General features: G+C 39.6%; 1 long non-coding RNA gene and 1 pseudogene across 1 annotated transcript in view; one reads left to right on the top strand and one right to left on the bottom strand.

The window, feature by feature from the left end:
• LOC138171162 (uncharacterized) overlaps positions 1–5,983 on the top strand; it is a 33,065-nt gene extending 27,082 nt beyond the window's left edge. Inside the window, exon 4 of the long non-coding RNA XR_011170820.1 lies at positions 491–5,983. This is a non-coding gene — a long non-coding RNA (uncharacterized lncRNA). The remainder of the gene's footprint in view (positions 1–490) is intronic.
• A 13-nt stretch (positions 5,984–5,996) lies between these two features.
• On the bottom strand, positions 5,997–23,132 carry LOC138171050 (ceramide synthase 4-like; annotated as a pseudogene).
• Positions 23,133–23,469: the final 337 nt, after the last annotated feature.

The following is a 23,469-nucleotide window of genomic DNA, read 5'->3' as shown; positions in this document are numbered from 1 at the left end:
TCAAAAGATACCTTCTCTTTCTAGATCTAGTCCAACTTCTTGGTCTCAGAAATGTGGTACCTGAAATCCAATGAAATTAAGTGACTTGGCCAAAGTCAAACAGGCAGTAAACATAGGGTGGAGGGTAGGATTTGAACTAAATGATCCCTTGTAGTCAGTCATTCAACAAACTTTTATTAAGTGCTTAAATGGGCTTGAAGAGCAGATTGTTAAAAGACAAACACTATAAATCTGGGCTTGATTTATTGTTTTGCTGATGATCTAAACTTAAAAAATTGATGGAGAATTTAACTTAAAAGTGTGACTTGTTATATATTCCCTTCTTCGTTCCCTTCCCTAATGAGAGCTGATTGTTAAATATTTACAGAACACCCTTGGGTGAAGAAGGGGTGGTCTTCTGTATACAGGAAGCTTGGTGACTTCTCCAAATCTGAGTTTTTTACTCTCTTTTATGTTTTGTTTTTCTTTTCCTGATAATGGGTATTTCCAGCTTTGGAGGCCACCTTAAGAGTTCCAGAGGTCCAGAAGTCCTGTGTCTTCAAGTGATTTGGAAGTTTCCTTATTTCTATCCACCATAGTTGTCCTTGAGGTAGATGACTACAAGTTTGTGGATGAGCCAAACCCCAAACCTGGCTTGCTAGAACATATGGACCTGAAGGGGATTGTTTGGATGGTGCAGAGCTGAGGTGAAATGTGAAATGCAATTAAGTAGTCCCTCAAACTGCTTTAGGTTTCAATGGTTTTAAGTCTCAATCTGCTGGGGGAAATATAACAGTAGCTATTACTGCTGTTCTTAAATGAGTGTTTGTGAGTCTTTTGTACTTTGCATTTCTTTGGTGCAGAGGAAAGAAATAGCTGTTTCACACTGTAATTTAGTTATATTTCAACTGTTATTTGGAGAAACCCATGACATAAGTGAAAACTTGAAGTTTAAGTAATTTTCCCTGGGACTCCAGGGCAGGGGTGCAAAAAGTGAAAAATTGTGAGTTTCTTCTAGGTGCTCAGTCACTCCTGAGCTGGTAGTCTACATGGGTACACCCATATCAGAGACAGAGAGTCCTTAATGGAGAGGGAGAAGGCACTAAACCCAAGACTGCTGGGTTCAGCCAGGGTTATAATTGTTGCACATACATGGAAAGGTCGTCTACCCTTCCTAGGTTTGTTAACCTCCTTGAAGATTGAAATTTGTTTCATTTCGTCTTTGTATTTCCAGGACCTAGCACAGGGCCTGACACAGAATAGCTGCTTTATAAATGCTTATCAGTTGGTTAATTGATTATAGCTCCTACCATAATATGTTTCAGAATCCTATATTTTTTTAGGTCCTGGGCAAAGATTTAGGGTAATTCTCTTCTTTGTCTATGTGTTCAGGCATACTTATATACAACCATCATTCAATAATTCACTTATTCTTTAATAAATCTATTGGGAACGAAGTGCAGTGCTAAAAGCTGGGTCTTGGGTATAAGGACTGGTCACACTCCATGATGTGGGTTTGTGTCTTCTTCCAAGAAAAAAAGAATGTCTATAGCCGCCCAGGCTAGAGAACTCTTCCTTGAGGAAACCAGGAAACTGGGTTCAGAGTGAGAGGACCTAGGTTCAAATAATGGCTTTGCCAATGACTACTTTTAACACTCTAGGCAAGTCACTTAATCTATGTGGGTCTCAGTTTCCTCATCTGTAAAATGAGACCATTTGACTAGCTGGCCTCTATAATTCCAATTTCTACAGGAAATCTTTTTTTTTTTTTTTAAGCAATCGGGGTTAAGTAACTTGCTCAAGGTTACACGGCCAGTTATTTCTGGGTGTGGTGCTGAGTGTCTGAGCCCGGGATTCCCAGGTCATCCCAACACTGGAGCTGGTGCTCTTACTCGCTGTGCTACCTGGCCACCCCAGGAAATCTTTTCTAATCCCTTTTAATTCTAATGCTTTTCCTCTTTTAATTATTTCCTATTTATTCTATCTGTAGTTTGCTTTGTAAGTGTTTGTTTACATATTGTTTGCTATCATCAGATTGTAAATTCCTTGAGAGCAAGGATTATCTTTTGTCTTTTTGTATCCCCATTGCTTAGCACAGTGCCTGACCCTTAATTAATGTTTATAGTGTTGAATTGAATCTAAGGCCCTTTCCAACTCTAAATCTATGATTCTATATGTTCTTGTTGTCTCTCTACTTTCTCCCAACAGACAGAATGTAAGTTTGTTGAAAGGGAGCTCCTGTTTAATGTTTTGTCTTTTTACCTGTGAAGCTCAGCAGACCCTCTACCTGAGTATATCTGCCCTAGAGAAGCTTACAATCAAGGTGATGGTAGGGAGGTTGGGGCAGAGGTAGGTTCCACAACTTATACATATATAGATACACACATATATACATACATACATAAATACATATATAATATATGTAGATACAAATAATAATGACTCTAGTAATAGCTCTAGCATTTACATAGTGCTTTAACATCTGCAAACTTTATACTACATTATCCTCTCATTTGATCCTTTCCACACCTCTGGAAGGTAGGTGCTATTATTATAGGTCAGTGGATAGAGTGCCAGGCTTGGGGTCAGAAAGACCTGAGTTCAAATCTGACGTCAGACACTTACTAGATGTGTGATGGGCAAGTCCCTTAACCTCATTTACCTCAGTTCCCTCATTTGTAAAATGAGCTGGAGAAAGAAATGGCAAAACATGCCAGTATCTTTGCCAAGAAAACCCTGAATGGGGTCATGAAGATTCGGACATTACTGAACAACAAACAACAGGTGCTATTATTATTTCTATTTTATAGATGAAGAAATTGAGTCTGAAAGTGGTTAAGTGACTTGCTCAGCTAGTGACTTTGTGATGTAGGATTTAAATTCAGGTCTTCCCAACTCCAATTACAGCACCTCTCCACTGTGCCACCCAGCTGACTGTAGGCCCAAGGGTCTTCTGGGAAGTGTAGTTTTTCCAGCTGCAGGAAGTGGGGGGGGGAGTTGACTGAAATCTTTTTTTTTTTTTTTAAAGCAATTGTGGTTAAGTAACTTGCTCAAGGTTACACGGCCAGTTATTTCTGGGTGTGGTGCTGAGTATCTGAGCCCGGATTTGATCCAGGTCATCCCGACACTGGAGCCGGTGCTCTTACTCACTGAGCCACCTGGCCTCCCCTAAGCAATTGGGGTTAAGTAACTTGCTCAAGGTTACACGGCCAGGTGTTTCTGGGTGGGTGCTAAGTGTCTGAGCCCGGGATTCGATCTCCAGGTCATTCCAACACTGGAGCCGATGCTCTTACTCGCTGTGCTACCTGGCCGCCCCGACTGAAATCTTTTGAGAGGCCTGGCCTACATAGGTACAGTATAATGAGGCAAAGGTACTGTATGAGTGTTCAGGTGCTGAGTAGTTAATGGAACATAGTAGGGGCTTAATATTGTTTATTGTTTCCAAAGAGGACCAATGACATCACAAGGTGATGTCTTGACTCATGGGTGAATTGGATTTAAGTGAGGTAGAGATGCTTAGTCATCAGCCTCACTCTTTCTTCCAGGGTCATCAGAGTCCAGTGGCAGGACAAAAGTCAGGACGATTGGAGATGGCTCAGGAGGCAGTGGATAAGCATGGCAGCTTTGATGTTTAACTAAGCTCTAGGGAGAAAGCAAGGGAGTTCTAGAAAAACATCCATGTCTGCTCCATTGACTACACTAAAGTCTTTGATTGTGTGGATCACAACAAAATGTGGCGAATCCTCAGAGGCAGGACTACCAGATCATCTTCCTTGTCTACTGAGGAACCTGTATGTGGACCAAAAAGCAACAAGGACCAAACAGGAAACAATTTAATATTGGGAAAGGAGTAGGACAAAGCTGTCTACTGTCACTTTATTTTTTTCCTTTTTTTTTTGAGGGCAGTTGGAATTAAGTGACTTGCCCAAGGTCACACAGCTAGTAAGTGTTAAGTGTCTGAGGCTGTGTTTGAATGCAGGTCCTCCTGACTTCAGAGCCAGTGCTCTATTCACTGCTCCACCTAGCCACCCCTTATTTATTTAACTTATATGCAAAGTAATCATGTAAATTACCAGGCTAGATGAATCAAAAGCTAGAAGTTAGATTGCCAGGAGAAATATCAACAGTCTCAGATATGAAGATGTCATTCTGGTGACAGAAAGTGAAGAAGAATTAAGAAGTTTCTTGATGAGGGTGAAAGAAGAGAGTATAAAATCTGACTTGAAGCTTAACATACTCCCCCCCCCAGATGCCTAAGATCTTGGCAACTGGTCCCACCACTTCCTGGCAAGGAGTGGAAGAAGAAATGGAAGAAGCATCAGATTTATATTCTTGTGTTCAAAGATCACTGCCGCCATGAAATTAAAAGTCACTCACTCCTTGGAAGGAAGGTTCTGGCAAATATGGACAATTTACTGAAAACCACAGTTATCTCTTCATTGACAAAGGACTGTATAGTCAAAGCTATGGTTTTTCCAGATGAAATGTATGGTCTTGAGAGTTGGACTCTAAGGAAAGCTGAGTGTCACAGAATTGACACTTCTGAATTAAGGTTCTGGAGAAGATTTTTTTTTGGGGGGGGAAGATTTTTCATACTCCCTTGGATAGCAAGGAGATCAAATCAGTCAATATATAAAGAAATTAGTTCATATTATTCACTGGAAGATTAAATACTACAATTGAAGCTTCAGTACTTTGGTCACATAATGAGAAGACAGGATTCACTAGAAAAGACCCTGATGTTGGGAAAGATTGAAGGAAAAACAAAAAGGGGACAGCAGAGGATGAGATGGATAGATAGTGTCATGGAAACAATGAACATGCACTTGGATAGACTTTGAGAGGTAGCGAAGGATAGAAGGGCCTGGTGTGTTAAGGTCCATAGGGTCATGAAGAGTTGGCCATGACTGAACAACAAAAAATTGAGGCAGATAGTTTAAGTGACTTACCTAGGACCACACAGCTAGTAAATGTCTGAGACTGGATCTGAACTTAGGTCCTCCTGACTCCAACCCCTATCTCTGTGCCACCTAGCAGCCTATAGGTAGCTAATGATGAATATTTCTACAATGGAATAAAGTTAAATACAACCATGTTTGACGTAAACAAGACAAGATACATGTCCAAAATGGGGAACTAGATTATCTATAATCTTCTAGATTTGAGTCCTTAGGACCCTGTAAAGTGACCCTGTGGTCTTATACTAGATGATGCATTTCTTCAGCTCCTCACCTCCCCCCAGGACTCCCTTTGCCATGACTGACCTCCAAATGTACCCCTGTGGCTTCCCATCTCCCATATAATGCTCCTACCTGCCTGAAGTTTGCTGAGATCTAAGCATGGGATTTTTGCCTCCGTTGTGGCTTGAGTTTATTTTTTTCTGTAGGTGTGGATTTTGGCCAGTTTTGACAAGAGTGGTTCAGTTTGTTCAGGCATGCATGGAGGGGAAAGGGATCTCATCATTAAAGGGAATGTTGCTGATAACCCAGATATGTTTGTGTCTTAAAAGACGGTGGTTTAGGGGCAGGAGGGTGGGCGGGTTCTCTGCTTTCAGCAGGATCTCCAAATCCTCAGGGACCTCATTGATTTCTCTTTGAGTCAACCTGTCTAAAACTGATCTCCCTAAAACAGCTTCCTCTTCTGATTTTCCACTGGTGTCCATGACAATGAACAACAGGATCCAAAAAGTTAGATTGAGAGAATTTTGGATTTGGTGTAGTCAATAACTTCCCAACTTCTAGCAATCAGTGCTATAGAATGAGTTTTAACTCTCTACCTTGGTGGGTGTTCAAACAAAAGCCCAGTGACCACTTGGTATGGAAGTTGTAGAGGACATTCTGTTCAAGTTGGGCTCTGAGAAATCCCTTTATGGTTCTGACATCCCAAGATTCCCTATCCAGGAAAATTATTAAAAAATAAAATAATTTAAAAATTATGAAAGAAGAAATGAATTCTGAATGAGGAACAAAGTTGATGATCAAAGAGGCCAGAGGCTCAGGACAGTAAATCCTGGTCACTTAAGTTTTATTATTTCTGTCTCTAGGCCTGATTCTCTTGGATCTGCAAGGACAGAGCCTACTGTGCTTAATCCAGTCCCAGGCCTGTAGCCTGAGTCCCTTCTCATTGGTTCAGGAAGCTGATGGTTTCCTCTTGGCCTCCATTGGCATCTGGGGGCTCCCTCATCTCTCTCTTCAGCAGCATCTGAACAGATAGAGCAAAACCATTAATCTGGGGAAGGTCTAAAGAATCTTCATCTCCTCCCCAGCATCACCCCCATATGAAGGCCTTGTAATAAAGGAAGCAGCCAGGCCAGGAACACTGAGTCAAGAAGAACATTAAGCCCATCCTAAAATCCCATGGAGAGATTGCATGCTCCTCGTTTTCCTTCAGGTCTAATAGAAGTGGTGATGGACTAAACGATAGGGAGAGACAGAAATAAAGGTTTCTGTTCCAGAACCAATTCTGTAGAGCCCACACCCAATGAAAATCTGGGATGTTTCCCATGATGACCTAATCCTTGGAAGACCCATCATCCATGTTTCATCCCTCAACTGGGGAATCTGGTGGCCTTAGGAGAGACCAGGCTATGCTGCTGGAAGGGGCGCATTGGTCAGTTGGGAACCCCACTCCTCGAGCCCAGAGGAGGTTGCAGGAGTTGGTATCATCATTGGATTGAAGCTGCATGCTCCTTTGCCTCTCCATCTCTGACTTCTCATCACTTGTGTCCCGTTCCTCCAAGGCACTCCTCACATCAGTCTTCTGAAAATCAGAGGCCAAGGAAGGAAGTGGATCAGAAAGAGAGGAAGAGGGAAAGTAACCAATCAGAGGTGATACAAGTAAAAAAAGAAAGACAATCCCTGCCCTCAAGGAGCTTACTATCTATTGGGGGAGATAATACATAAAAGGAAGTTGAAAGGGGAACAAGACACTAAGGGGCAATTTTTTAACATGGAGTTGAGACCAAACAGAGATGCAGATGGAAAGTAGAGTGAGCTGCAAAGTCTAGGTTGTGCTGCTATGAAGTAAAGCTCTGGGGAGAGTTGGGTGCCCCACCCTGCAGGTCCCCCTATGCCAAGAATGCCTAGATGCCCATTAACACTAAAATGCCAGGCCCAAGTCCTCATTCCCACTATTCATGCACCTTCCTCCAACACAGCTGCAGAGGCCTCTGGGGCTAGGGTTCCTGTTTACTTGTCCCTGAGATGCATAAGAGGTAACTGAGACAGGAAGCTTATCCAGATACAGAAGGATCAGAAACCAAGATTAGGGCCAGCTTAGTACATCCCTTATTACTCACAACAACTGAATGGACTATATGGAGAATGAAGTAAGACCAGAAGATATGGAGACCCTGCTGGAACATTAGGAGGCTAATAGTCAAATAAAATCCAAAGAAGGGCTTTAACCAGTCTGTGGATAATAAGCAAATTGGATGATTCTGCAGGAGAGAAAGAAAATTTGGTCACTCTGGGGACCTTCCAGACAACCCTTGGTCAGTCGTAACACAAATCCCCAACAATGGGAGAAGAGCACCAAGCCTCAACAGGACCCCATCCCAACTTCCCCATAGGTGGAAGGTTTCATCAGCTTTTTAAAGGTCAGATCTTGGCAGCAGAAGGTCCTGTAAGAGGAGAACTTTGGACCTTAGATTTCCTAGGGCTCGTAACCACTTTCCATAAACATTTCCCACCTCCTGGGAAAAATCTCACTTGTTTGGGAAGAGAATGAGCAGGTTAACAATGAATACCATAGCAAAGAGGAAGAAGAACATATCACATGTATGTTTCCACTGTGCATAATGGCACATCTTACTGGCCTGAGAGAGGAGGAGAAAGAAAATCTTAGAATCACATAATCTAGTTAAGAAAGGTCTCAGAAGGTATTTAATCCAATGCTTACTTGATCAGGGATCTCTTTTACAATTCCTTGACAAATTGTCATCCACATTCTATTTGAAGACCTTCAATAATGGGATCTCACTCTTCTAAGAGACAATTCATTCCACTTTCATACAGCTCTCATCTTTAGCAAGTTTTTTCCCTTAGGTCCAGCCTTATCCTTCCTCCCCTCACCTCCCACTGTTCTTAGTTCTGCCCTGTAGGACAAGTCAGATGATCAACCAACCATTACTTATTAAGTGCCTACTATGAGTTAGGCACCAACTGGGTGCTGTGACATAATTGAAAACAGGCTATCCCCTTATTAGAATTTAAAAGTCCGTCTTGAGGAGAGAACATGTACCTATGTAGGTATATGAGACATAGATACGAGGTGTTTTGGTAAGATAGCACATTACCTGTGATGTCATTGATTCTCTTTGAAAATGAAGTATGAACAACAACAGTGGGTGATTTCTACTTGTGTTCCCAGAGTAAGCTGATCTCCCACCCAGAGAAGAAGGGAAAGGTAAAGGATACCTCTCCACACTACACGTTATAGGGAGAATGAAGGACACCCAAAAGAAACAGATGTACGGCATTGATTGGGGCAAAAAAAGGGACCTGAGGTGGAGTAGAAAAGACTTGACCTTTGTCAGGATGATGTAGTACAGAAGACTGTTATAAAGAGAAGGAAGGAAAAGGACAGCTGTACAGTTAAAGCTTAAACCTCTCCCCCCACCCCCAAATTTGAGGATCTTCCTTCAGGAGGACCTGGATGCCCTAAGGCAAAAGAAAATGATCAGGTGAGAGATCATCTTATAAGGAGCAAGTAAAGAAGAGAAGAGTAGCAGTAGTTTGTGACACCCCTTTTAGGAGCATTTGTTGACTTGATAATAGATTTGTGGTCTTCCTGGAATATGTATCTACCACGTAACAAAGATCTTCCCAAAACTTATAAAAATGGATGACAACCACTGACATTTGGTGATTCGTGCGGGCACAAAAAATATTATCAGAAGGAAACCAAAAAGGGTTATCAGTGATTAGGAAGTCTTGGGCAAAAAACAAAACCAAGATGGTGTTGTTGCCCTAACTGCTGTCTGTTGAAGCCAAAGGATACAGAAATAAAAAAAAAAAACACTTTTGGGAAATGAACAGCCAACTAAGAAGGTGGTGTCTGGTAATGGGATTGGGATTTCTCTATTATAGTTAACAATATAGGAATGATAAATCCCTGACCAGAGATGAAATGTGCCTAACAAAGGATGGTAAGAGTGTATTTGTCAGGTCTTTTGCAAATCTAATCAAAAGGGCCTGCATATATTCCCAAATGTAGATACTATGAAGAATATCCATAAAGAAAAACAACTAGCAGCTGAGATCTAGAAATTCATAGGAGACACAACTCCAAAACAGTAGCTGGTAGTAAAACCATTGGCTTTGAGTGTCTATACACTTGAGGCAGCTAGGAGGCACATTGGACAGAGCTTTGGGCCTCAAGGCAGGAAGACCTGAGTTTAAAACCAGACTCAGACACTTACTAGATGTATGACCCTGGATAAGTCACAAACTTCTGTTTGCCTTATAAAATGGAAATAATTAACAGAACCTATCTTTCAGGATTGTTGTAAGGATCAAGTGAGATATTTGCAAAGTGCTTAGCATAGTGCCTGATACATAACAGGTACTAAACAAATACTTATTTACACACACACACACACACACGACCAAATAGGGGCAATATACCTATAGGCAACAAAGTAGGAACTCAACTCAACTGAATTCTGGCTCAGTGCTGTGAAGTGAATAACTAGACGATGCCTTTGGATGAGTATATCTTATTAAAAGCACAAACAAAAAAGCCCAGATATAAAGAAGGATGGCTGATATTATATCTGTAATGCGAATGTAAATTTTAAAGATCTTCCCTGCCCCTAGGCTAAAGTGCACCAGAAGCCTGGGGAGGGAGGCTTGTTTTTCAGTAGATACTTTTTGATTGGCCAGTGGGTCAATAAGGTTGTTACATTCTCTGAGCCAGGAGAAGGCTATATAAGCCCTGATGTGTAGCTTTGTTTTGGGACTCACTTTGAGAGGTGTTCTGTGATTTGATCTGAATTCTGGGAAGCCGTTGTTGAGAGTCCCCCGGCTTTGAAAAACCCAGAATATGGAAACCCAGATGTTGGCTGGGTATGGATGTAATGGTTGGACAGTTTGGAAATCTGTCTACTTGATGTTTCTGTCTTGATAATTATGCCTGTATACTTTGAGGTTCAGGGTGCTGACCTTTTCTCCTGAACAAGGTAAACGATATATGTCTGATTAAAGTAAGCTTGTTAACCCATTTTGAGTTGCTTTCCTTTAACAAAGCAGATCCAAGAACCTGTGGTAGCTGCAAACCCTGAGGACGCGCTTGGGGTGCTTGCTGCTACAATATCTTAAGAAGGTATATTTTTGTTAGGAAATCTGGGAACCAAAAGAAGGAAGAAGCATGAGGGTCAGTATTTGGATGGAGATTAAAAAGGAAGGAGAAACAGAAGTAATTTTGTTTTGGAGTATACTACAGATCATTTGGACGAAATAAATGAGCTTGGGAAATAGGTCCCAAGCCTGCCCCAGAAGTATGGTATAATAATGATGGGAAACTTCAGTTACCCAGATATCTGCTGGGGGGTCGTCTTTCTATCAAAAGCCAAGCACTTAATGACACCTTAACTTGCCTTAGTAATAACTTCATCCTTCAAAAGGTAGAAAAACTAATAAAGGGGAATTCTGTTTTTTATATGATTCTCATTAACAAAGAATGATAGAAATGATGGGAACCTTGGGAGGAGATGACCACTCTATCCTAGAGTTTATGAAGAAGAAAAAAACTGGGCATAGTCTGACGTGTAGCATAGATTTAAGAAAAGCAAATTTCAGTGGATTCAGAAGAAAGATAGGATCCAATGGACTAAAATGCTTTGGGGAAGTTTGCCCGAGAGACATAGGAAGCACTCTAATGAGATAAAAGGAAACAAATCAGTTGAGGAAAAAATGGGTTTTGTCTAAAAAGAATGATGTGGAGAGGAATTCAGATTTTAAAAAGAAATTTGCAGAAGATAGAATTAAGACCACTTGTTGGTATGTTAGAATGAAGATTCTCTCACCTATGCATTAGAGTAAATGGTCACTGAAGGTCCCCACACAGCTCTAAATTATGTGATTCTGACAGTCATCGCAAAGGCAGGGAGACTGGAAATGTGGTGCTACATCTGAAATGATTGAAAAAACATTTATTAAGCACTTAATATGTGCAAAGCACTGTACTAACCACTTGGGATGTAAATAGGAAAGATAGTCCCTGCTTTCAAGGGGCTTCTTTCATAATGGAAATGGCATAAAGAGGAGGTTTCAGCTGTGAGTCAGCTAGAAAGGTCCAGTGATCTTTACAATGCAGAAAGGAAAGAGATGCGAATGCATTTCTTAATGCCATTTTCATTGATGGAACTACTTGTGATACTGAACTATTTGAACAGCAAGAATGCCAGTTCACCTAGACTATGTTGTGTAGAGGGGAGTAACATGCAACAAGGCTAGGAAGGGAGGTTGGCACCAGGTTGTGACATCTTGAGTTGCCAAAACAAAATTACATATTTAATCCAGATATAATAGGGAACTACTGGAGTTTATTGAGTAGGGGAGCGATAGGCCAAATATGCACTTTAGGAAAATTTGTTAATCAGCTTATTAAGGATGGATTAGAAAGGGTAAAGATGAGGCAATTGAAAGGCTATTTTCTCATGTCACAGACCTTCAAATACTTGATATAAGCTATTGTGCCTTGCCTATTTTGAATCCCAGTTCCTTCAATTGATCCTTGTTTGGCTTGGACTTCAGAACACTACCTCTCCCGGTCACCCTTCTCTGGGATCTCTCTAGCTTTCCAGTTCTTTGGATGGATCCCTCACTGCAGATACTCCTATCCAATAATAATGATAATAGCTAGCATTTATATTGTGCCTATTATGGGCCAGACGCTGCTAAGTGTTTTTATAAATATTATTTCATTTGATTCTACCTCCTTGGGGAGGTAGAAGCAATTATCCCCATTTTACAGTTGAGGAAACAGAGGCAAACAGAGGTTAAGTGACTTGCCCAAAGTCACACAATTAGAAAGTGTCTGTGTTCAGATTTAAACTCAGGTCTTCTTGACTCCAGGCCCAACGCTTTGATCACTGGGCCACCTAGTCACCCTATCCTTCCCAAAATGTAGGGTCTAAACCTGTGAACAATATTGCAGAGATGCTTTGTGTACTTTTCTGGGACTATAGCCCTTGTACACACAAGATTCCCAGAGACTCCGTTTGATCCCATCTGTACTTACCCTGAAAAGAGAATGAGGAATGGCTCACTCACCTCCAATAAGATGTCACTTATGTCATGTAACAGCAACATCAGGGCACCAAAGTACATAAGGTTGTAACAATGGGAGAGGAACATCAAGGTGATGACGATAAAGTAGTGGATAACCTGTTCCTCGGTGTCCTGGGAAGAGGAAGGCAACCATCGCATAATGACTAGGTTTGAAGCTGCCTGGTCTTTGATCAAGGCTAGCTCTGATCCATGCTTTCATTACAGAATAATACATACCACTTCTACCCAGACCACAGGGGCATCCTTTAGGTTTAGGTGTGTAAAAGGGAGGTAGAGTCAAAGTAAGTGAGATAGAAGCAGAAGATTCAATATCAGGATACATGTGACATCAACAGGAGATGAAAGTAGATGTGGTAGAAAAACTACATAGTAGGAGAAATAGAGACTAGTTAAGATACAAACTAGTCCAGATACTGGTTGTGGAATTAAATTTAATTGATGTGGCATCTAAGAGCCAGCCTACTCCCCTAACCTACTCCCACACACCCCACACCTTGTTCCGTAGAGCATAATGGGCTTATATTCACCAGGGATGCCCTTGCTTCTACGAGGCCCTATGTGTAGTCCCAAGGATTGACCTTCAGGGCCATGGCTAAGCTTGGCATTTTCCCATAAGGGTAAGGATCGGAAGTGAGCCTTCCTTCTTTACTCCTGCTCTTTGCTGCCATCTAGCTAAGGGGGGACAGGGATTTTTGCTGAAGCTCACCTTCCTCTTCACGTCAAAAGGCAAAGTGAAGAGCAGAGAGTGGTAGAAGCTCATCTCCAGCAGGAACCAGCAATATATACCAGTCTTCAGAGGCTTAGGGTCAAAGCATCATGTGGTTAAATAATGTTGCACATCCGACACCCCAAAAAGCAAACAAAATTAAACCAACGTCCAAGCCAACTATAAATTTCAAAAGGGAGAAAAAAAAACTCATCTTGATCCACGGGACAAAGAACCGTGCCTTGTACCTTCTCTTTTCACAAACATTTGGTTCCATAGTCAGACACTTGCACTGGTCAGGTAATAACAGACTAATATAATTTTCTTTTTCTGATGGGATTACTGGATTAATATCTCTAAATTCTAGGAAAAGAAAGACCTCAAAACCTACCTGACTAAAAAGAGCTCTTCCCCCCTCTCAATGTGGAAAGTCCCCAATCTTTCCTCAAATTAAAAATCAGATGACTAATTTTTGTGTCCTTGTTTATATCCTGTTAATTGTATTCTTTTGATTAATTAGTCTCATTTGATTGTTTTTAATACATAAAAAATTGTCTCACTCGGTATTCAGGGTCTTTAGACTGACTGAGGAGTTCATTGACCTGTTTATTTTGCAAACAAATCATATAACTCAGATTGTTTTCTCAGTTATTATTAATTATCCACCACAATACCAAAGTAGAAATTAGAAAATCAAAGACAATACTAACGACACTGAAAGCCAATACTGAATTTTTTTTGAAAAAAATCTAACGTAACAGATATAAAATTAGTCTATTTTTTTAGAGAAAGAAAAGCCAACTTGTATTTTAAAAAAGAACAAGGAGAATCCACAAAAATTGAGGAAATAAAGGAAGTTTTGTCCAATTAAATACCAACAAACTTCATAACTTCAATGAAATAGATGAATATTTACGAAAATACAAAATATTAATTAACAAAACAAGAAACAGATTATTCCAACAACTGAATATCAGAACAATTGAGCAAAACGAAAATGAAGTGCCAAAGAAAATACCCTAGGACCAGATGGATTTACAAGTGAACTTTACCAAACATTCAAAGAAAAATTTCAATATCATATGAATTGCTTGCAAAAATAGCAATAGAGGGAAACCTCCCAAGCTCCATGATACAAGTATGATCTTAGTACCTCAACCAGGGAGAGAGAACAGAGAAAGAAAAATATGGAATAAAATATTAGTAAAGACATTACAACAATATATTTAAAAGATTATATATTACTAAGATGAGAAATGTGAATCAAAACCCTATTTCTACTTTGTAGCTAGCAAATAGGCAAAGATGACAAAAGATAGAAATAGTATCAGAGGGGTTGTAGGAAGAGAGATGTACTAATGCATTGTTGGTGGAACAGTGAACTGTTAGGAACATTTGGGAAAGCAGTTGGAAATTATGCTAAGACAATGACTAAAATGTCAAGCCTGTTGACCTAGAGATCCCGCTGTTAGGTATATACCATCAAGAATTTCATTAACAAAAAGAATATTTGCAGCTGCACCTAACAAAGTAGAAGTTCACCAAATGGGGAATGGATGAACAAATTGTAATACATGAATATGATGGAGTAATAGTGTATTGTATGAGACAAACATGATAAATACAGAGAAACATGGAGAGACTTATTGGAATTAAATTAAAGGGAAATAAGCAGTCGGGTAAATAACCTAAACAATGACTGCAACAATGTAAGTGGAAAAAACAACCACTGTGAAAAGCCTTGAAACTGGATGTTGCAAAACAATAATTATAGAACAAGTTTGGCCCTAAAGAAGGTATATAAGAAAACAACTCCTTCTTCTTTATAGTGATGAGTTAATGGATAGGTAAGGTGGGTCCACTGGTGAGGAACATTGCATATTTTATATGTAGAATAGTTTTTTTCCGTATATTTTTTATCTTCCTCTTAAAACATATCTTTGTTATAAGGGAAGGCTCTCTGGGAGAGAGTGGGGAAGGATACAAGAAGATATTTGGATGATGTAAAAATAAAAGATACGAATAAAATGCTGTTTTGTAAAAGGATTATTGTTTTGTATTATTTATAAAATAATATTAATTTGTATTATTTATAAAATAATACTATATATTTTGACCAGGTTAGACTTTTACCAAAAGTGCAGGGGATGGTTCATAATTAGGAAAACTACAAACAGTAGAGCACAGTGATAACAAAAATAATGAAAATTCCATTATTATATCAAAAGATGTAGGAAAAAACTTTTGTCAAATCCAACACAATTTTCTTTAAAAAAACATTAAAAAGTATAGGAATATATGGTCTTTTCCTTAATATGATTAGTAGTATCTATCTAAAACTTAAAGTTAACTTTACATGTAATGGAGAAAGGTTAGAGGCTTTTCCATTAAGATCAGGGAGTAAAATTAGAATGTCTATAATCACTAATATTTGACATAGTTCTAGACATACTGGCTATATAGAAATAAAACAAGAAAAAGAAATTGAATGAATAAGAGGAAAAAAAGAGACAAGAATCCAAATGAGTTAACTAAAATTATTTTAAAATAGTTAGAAAAGGTACAGGATATAAAATAAATCTACAAAAGCTACCAGTTTTTCAGGATCTTATCAATAAAACCCATCAATAAGAGAGAAATTCTATTCAAAGTAACTTCAAAATGTATAAAATATTTGTTAAGTATCTCTCAAGACACATGCAGGAATTGTATCTAAACAAACATCAAACATCCTTTTTAGAAGTAGACCTAAATAATTGCAGATATATTGATTAGTCATAAAACAAGAAAAAGAAATTGAATCAATAAGAGGCAAAGAAGACAACAAGAATCCAAATGAGTTAACTAAAATTATGTTAAAATAACTAGAAAAGGAACAGGATATAAAATAAATCTAAAAAAAGCCAGTGTAATAAAAAAGACTGATGTAAATTAAATAACTTATTTGGTACCACGCCAGTTAAGTTGCTGAAGGACTGCTTTATAGAGTTGCAAAAAAAAAAATCCATAAATGAAAAAAAAGTGTCAAGGATCTCATAGAAAATAGTGAAAAAAGTGGAAAGGAATGGGAGCGACCTGAATCAGATCTCAAATCCTACTACAAAGGAATAATCATCAAAACTACTTATTAGTGATTGAAAAATCGGTTCATCAGTGGAACAGATTAGGTATATAATGGAAAAAAATTTTTTTTGTATCTATGGATAGGTAACTAGGGTGAAATTGGTAGTAATTTTCTTTAATAAAGGCCATATATATCCCAAATATATAAAGAATTGCTTCAAGGAAGCAAGAGAATTCAGTACTTGGAATCACAAAGATCTTAGTGAAAATCTTAGTACAGAACCTTAATATCTGTATGACCCTAACTAAATCACTTAACCTCTGGCTGTCTCAGTTTCCCCATCAGCAAAATGAAGCTAATAATAGGACCTTTTTTACAGCTATGCTATGAAGATCAAATGAAATAACATGCATAGTTCTTAACAATCTGTAAAGCTTATATAAATAATATTATTCTCATAAGAACAAGAACTATTTCTTTAATAGATAAATATTTAAGGCATATGAAACAAACAATTTTCAAAAGAAACCATCCAAGTTCTCAACAACTATATGTAAACAATTTTAAAATCACCAATAATTAGAGAAATACAAATTAAAATAACTCAGCTTCTACCTCACATCCATCAGATTGGCAAAGATAATAAGGGAAATGATGCTTATTGGAAGCTTCAGAAAAATATGCACTGTTGGTGGAGCTATGAATTAGTCCAGTCATTCTTGATAGCAATTTGGGAAACTGACTCCCCCAAATCACTAACCTGTGTTTACACTTTGATCTAGAGATACTGCTACTAGGCTTATACCCTAAAGAGATAAAAGAGGAAAAAGATGTATACACAAACATATTAATAACATTTCTTTTTGTGGTGGCAAGGTATTAAGAAACTAGGAAACATAAACTAATTATGGAACAGTTGAGCGAATTAGGGTATATGAATTGATGAAAATGATGATAGCAAAACAGATGACTGTTTCAAAGAAATCTAGAAGAGCTGTATGAACTAATGTAAAATGAAGTGAGCAAAACCAGTAGAACAATTCATACAGTGACAGCAAGCATTGTATAGAAAGAGCTTTGAAAGACTGGAAGGCCTCTAATCAGTTCGATGACCAATCATTATCCCAGTGTACCAATTACGAAGAATGTTCTCTACTTCCTGACAGAGAAATGATGATCTCAAGATACACAACAGGACACATTTCCAGACATGGCCAATGTGAAAATTTATTTTGCTTGCCTATGCATATCTGTTACCGGGGTTTTGCCTTTATTTTATTTTTTCTGTTGGGGCCAGGATTTATGGGAAAGGAATAGAGCTAGGGATAAGGGTTTCCAACATAAAGAAAAGAGGACCATAAGAGTATTTTTAAAAATGTACAGTAGAGAACAAAAAGAAGGTTAAAAGGAGTCACAGAGTAACATATACATGCATGTTATATTGTACACATTATTATTTATTGTATTATACATATGTTAAATATATTTATTAAATATTCTTAGAAACTAACTGTACATAGTTGAAATTCAGTTTCATGTACAATTCTTTCTGTTCTAATGTGTGTGAGGAAATCATTTTATTTGGTATTCATTTCAGAATTTGAAATATATAAATAAATCAAAGATAAATGTAAAGTCTTACATTTTAGTTAAAAATCAGCTTCAAAAATATGAGATGTTATAAGGTTGACTGGATAATAATTTGTCTACAAAAGTTTTTTTTTTACTTAACATGAGTCAGTAGTATGATTTAGCAGCCAAGAAAGCAAATTTTAAGATTTTAAGTTTCATGAGAGTGGAATGGTTTTCAGCATAAGAAAGATCATAATCCCACTCTACTCTGACCCTTCTGGATTATTTTGTTCAGGTCTGGGTACCATGCTTGAGGAAGACCATTTTGAGAATTTCTCTGGATGGAGTCATAGAAGAATAACCAGGATGGTGAAAAGCATGGAAATCATATCATAACACGATCTAACTGAAAGAACTAAGGAGTTTTAGCTTGGAGAAAAGAAGTAAGAGAACCTGGTATTTTTCTTCCAGTATCTGAAGGCTTTTTATGTGGAAAATAGATTCTGATTAGCCTCAGAAGACAAAACTAGATGCAAAGGGTTGTAGATGCAAAGAAGTAAATTTAATGTTACAAAAACCTTCCTAACAATTAAAGCTGCCCCTGGGTGGAATGAACTGCCTTGGGAAATATTGGTTTTCCCTCCCAGGAAGTCTTGAAGTAGAAGTTCAATGGGCTCCTTTAGGTTGCCTTACTCTCTATCTTTCCTCATGTTGAGTGCCAACTCAGATCCTCTGATTCTGAGTGGAAATGGGCTTCAGTTTCTAAGACCCATTTTGATGGGCAACTCTGATACTCACCCTTGTCCTGTTATGCTCACCTTCTTGGGGTATCCCTCAAAGCATCTCGAGGGCTCCCAAAACCATGTCTCCTGGGAGAAACAAAAGACAAATCACAAACAAATGAAAAACCAAACAACGTCCTCTGTGGCCCCATTAATTCCCCAGAAAACTCAAAACACTTGACAGGAATAATGCCATTCCCACTTTGTAGCACTCTTAATCATTATTTTAGCCTCACCTTTTCTCTCTTCCTCAGGTCAGGACACAATCAGGGCCAAACCTGTCTGGCAATATCTCTAGCAAAAGGAGAGGTTTTTACCCCAATTGTTGTTCTTGTTTCTTCCTCTTTTTGAGTCATCAGGACCCAAACTCCCTGTGATCTTTAACATAGCACTGGGTGGGGGAACGACAAACTAGGAGCTCATCAAATAGGACCCTAGCCAAATTGTCTACCTTTCAAGTGGTTGCACACATCCATCTGGCTACCCACCAAAGCACCTGAGTTTGCCTATTTCCTGAGCCCTAGGTTAGCACTTTGATTGCTCAGATGCTTGAAATATCACTCAAAGCCTGTCTTGGGCTTCCAAAACCATGTCTTCTGGAAGAAATCTATCTTCATTCTACAAAAACTTCAGTCTGGTCCTTTTGTCCTTGCAAGCCTTACTTCAGTGGCTTCACACCATGACTTTTTTGGTTTACCTGACTCAGGGTTTCTAATCCACCCTGTTTCTTGGTCAGACAAACTGGTCTCCACACCCCCACATCCCAAAGGGACTTTGGAGAAGGATGATATAGGAAACTGGAGTACAAGGTGGGGCGGACTGAGGGAAAAGGTAGAAAAGGAGAAAAAGGAAGATAATTAAAGAAAGTTATTATAGGAAGGGGTCAGAAAGGGATAAAGACGGTGGGGAAAGTGGAGATGGATAAGAAGGCAATGAAGGGTAGAGGGGAGTGGAGAGATGGGGGGAGTGATCAAGAAGGAGACGAAGATTAAGAGGACTGAGGTGACAGATGGGTATGGAAGGGAAGGAGACTGAATAAGAGGATGCTCAGGGAGGGCAAGAAGGTACAGGGAGGGAGATGAGTTGGGGTGCTTGGGAATTTGGAGGTGGGGTGACAGGGTAGATATGGGAACTGGACCAAAGAGAACAGGAAGGGAGGAAATGAGCGGACAAGGTTGGGGGGAGGAGGAGGATGGTCAGGGATAAAAGGGGAGCTTTTGGACATGGCGAACACAGGAATTTGTTTTGCTTGACTATGCATATTTGTTACAAGAGAAGTCATGGGCTAGGGGGGGGAGTGGAAGGAAGAAAAAATGCAGGTTAATTGAAAAAAAGTTAAACAAGTGACAGTGCAAAGAGTTAGAGGGATAATGGGGATATGAAGATGGAAATAGAGAAGATGAAGGGACAGAGGGGGATGGAGAGGCCCGATGATGAGGATGGAACAGGATGTACTTACATTGTAAATAGTGAGGATGCCACCAAAGAAAGAAGGAAAATAAAAGAAAAATCTCCAACTGAAAATACAAAGCAAGGGAGAGGGGATAAGGGAAGTTTGGGAGGATATGTACAGATAGGGCCACTATTGGACAGGCAGACAAACAAATGAGTCCCCTACTTGCCCAGTGAAGTCTAGTCCCAAAGCTCCCTGGCCCTAACCTGCTCCCCTCACTGTTCTGCTCTTGGAACTAGTCCTTCAGTAGCCCCCCCTCTACCCTCCACCCCGCCCCAGCTTACCTGGATTCACAGAACTTCTTTGTCAGATTTGGTCGCTCTTGGTTCCTTCGTCTTCAAAACCAGCGCTGGGTCTGCCTCACAGAGAGGCCACACTGACTCGCCAGGTGACTCAGCTGAGCCTAGGGATCAAGTGAAGGGGAGGCCTCAAATTTCAGTATCTATGGGGAACTCAGAAAATAAAAAATGTCCACTGTGCCAAGTATGCTGCAAAAACAAAACCAAATATTCTCTTCCTTCAAGAGCTTGTTTTCTACTGGGGGTGGAGGAATGAGGGGAGCACCTATAATAAGAAAATTCAAAGTACATGAAAAATAGACATGAAGTAATTTGGGGAGAACGCAAATTACTGAGGATATCAGGGGTGACACCAGAGTTTGCTCCTGCAGGGAGTTAAGAATTCTAAGAGGTGGAGGTGAATTTGGAGAGTATTGCATGAGCGTCAGCTGGCCTGTGTGCTATCAAAGGCATTACCATCCTCCCAGTCACCCACCCAGGCTCAAAATCTCAGGGTCATCCTTGACTCCTTTCTTGAACTCATTCCACACATCCAATCTCTTGCCAAGTTTTATTTTTATCTTCACAACATTGCTTGTCTAAGAATTCTCTCCACTCACACAGCCACTACCCTTGTGAAGGCCCTCATTCAATTAATTCATTAGATAAAAATTTATTAGGCACCATGGATACAAAAAGGCAAAAGCTGGTCCCTTTCCTCAAGGACCTTACAATCTAATGGAGGAGACGACATGCAGGCTAATATGTACAAAGGAAGCTATAGACAGGAAAAATAGGAAATAATTAACAGAAGAAAACACTGGTACTAAGTGGGGCAAGGAAGGCTTCCTATAGAAATATTGCAGTAGCCTTCTGATGGGTCTTCTTGACTCAAGTCTCTCCTGACTCCAATCCATGCTCTACTCAGCTGCCAAAGTGATTTTCTTAAATCTTGACTCTGACCATGTCATCCCTCCTCCCCATCCCAACCCCACTCAGCAAACTTTACTAGTTTCTTTCTTTCTTTTTTTTTTTTTTGCTTTTTGGAGGGCAATTGGGATTAAGTGACTTGCCCAGGGTCACACGGCTAGTTTTTGTGTTAAGTGTCTGAGGCCAAATCTGAACCCAGGTCCTCCTGACTCCAGGACCAGTGCTCTATCACTGCGCCGCCTAGCCGCCCCACTTCACTAGTTTCTTAATAGTGCTGGGACCAAAAATAAAATCCTCTGGCATTTAAAGCTCTTTGAAGTCTGACCCCTTCCTATGTTTCCAATCTTCTGACACTTTACTCTCCTCAACATATTTCATGATACAGTGAAACTGCCCTCCTTTCTATTTTTTTTTGAGTTTTATATCTATTTCATTGTTTTTACTTCATTTTGGTATCATTTAGATGTATTTGATTTACTTTTTTCTTTTAATTTGTGGAATAAAACAAGGATTTCCATTGCATAGTATAATAAAAAAATAATTGCATATGAAACTGCAAATCTATTATGTACAACTTGCTATTCCTTTTTAAATATATAAGAAAGTTATCATGTAAAATAATTTTTTTCCTTTTTTCAACTTCTTTCTATCCCAATTCTGTGCCTTTTGCATTAGCTCACCCCCTTGCTTGGAATGTTCTTTTTTCTCGCCTAGACCTCCTGACTTTCTGAGCTTCCTTCAAGACAAACATAAGACTACTCTTCTGGAGACCTTCTTTCCTGGTCCGCCAGTTACTGGTGCCTTCTCTCTGACATTACCTTCCATTTGTACCAACACCATCTTCTATGATGGTTATTTGTGTGTTTTCTCTCTAATCAGAACATGAGAACCTTGAGGTAGGTTGTATTCCTGTATTCCTATTACTTTGTACAGTGCCTCCTACATAGTAAACACTTAATGAATGTTTGTTGAATTACTGATTGTGCAAAGGTGGATGGAGAAGAGGAAAGCTGTGTTGGGGAATATACTGGGGATGTTGGGGATACACTGAGTGTTAGAGTGGGAGTAAGGTGTAATAATCAATGAAAGACAGAATGGAACCTTGTTATGAAGGGCTTTAAATATCAAAAAGAGTTTTCATTTGATTCTAGTGTCAATAGGAAGCCATCAATGCTTCTCAAGTGAGGGACTGACAATGTCAGATCTCTATTCTAAGAATGTCAGTTTGGCAGCTGTGCAGAGGATAGATTGCAGAGGGAAGAAACTGGAGGCAAGGACATCAATCTGGAGGCTGCTCCAAGAAAAAGGACAAAGTGTAATGAAAATCTGAATTAGGGTAATTGTGCACAAGTGGGGAGCAGGGGATGTTCGAGGTGCATAAAATCAAGATCTGACCACTGAATAGAATATGGTGGAGAGTGAGAGTGAAGAATCAAGGATGACTTTTAATGAGCAAACCTACATCCACAGAAAGACAATGTCAGATCTGTAAATGATCTTAGAAATCATGATGTTGAACCTTCTAATTTTTCAGGTGAGAAAACTGGCTCTTAGATAGGAAAAGTGTGTTGGCCAGAGTCACATGGCAAGTCAATGTCAAAGCTGAGATTAGAACCCAAGTCTCGTGGAATGCCAATTCTCTCTGGTGTCACTTTGGTTCAGTTCTCTTATGGAAGATGATACCACAAGGAATCTGTGTGTGAGCCAGTGCTGGGCACAGAGTTCTACATCTTCTATCTACTTCCTATTAAAAAAATCAGAAAAAAGGTTATTCCTGAAGGTATTTGAAGGCATATATGATTCCTTAGTGGCATCCAAACCTAGGGACCACTCACCTCTTTGGGATTCTAAGTCTGAGTCTGGAAAAAAGACTCCAGGATGGGGTTGGGAGTAACCTTTACTCTAAGGTAGTCGCATATACCCATGACCCTGCTAAGAAGTACCCCAAAGTTCCTGCAAGAGGAGAGAGGAGGATGTGAGTATCCAGAAACCCACATCAGCCCTCCTTCACCATTGCTGATTTAGAAACCCATGTCCACCCTTTCTCCTCCACCATCTCTGACCCAGAAGACCATGCCAACACTTTCTGCCCCACTTCATCTCTAGCCACCTTTGCCAAATCTTGCCGATCAGTTGGCCCAACCAAGATAATTTGGCACAGACTGAGAGAGATAGAGAGAAAGGGGGATGTGTAGAGGCTACATGAAGAGGCAAGGATGTCTCCATGGGAGCACTCCCAGGGTGCTGAACCTGGGGCAAAAGAAATCCATCATCCTTATTTATGGGAGGGGGGGCCTTCAAACTCTCAGGAAGGGCATAGGAGCATCCCTGCAAATGAGTTCCTAATCATACAGGCCACCCGAGAAGCTGTGCCTCAAGCCAAAGAGCAAATATTCTTCTCCCCTCAAATTC

This window comes from Petaurus breviceps, unplaced genomic scaffold (assembly GCF_028583685.1).
Source record: "Petaurus breviceps papuanus isolate PSGF00001 unplaced genomic scaffold, PetGlider_PUasm1.0 103, whole genome shotgun sequence".
NCBI classification, from domain to species: Eukaryota; Metazoa; Chordata; class Mammalia; order Diprotodontia; family Petauridae; genus Petaurus; species Petaurus breviceps.
The sequence above is the reverse complement of the archived record's forward strand: the minus strand, read 5'-3'. Positions and strand labels throughout refer to the sequence as shown.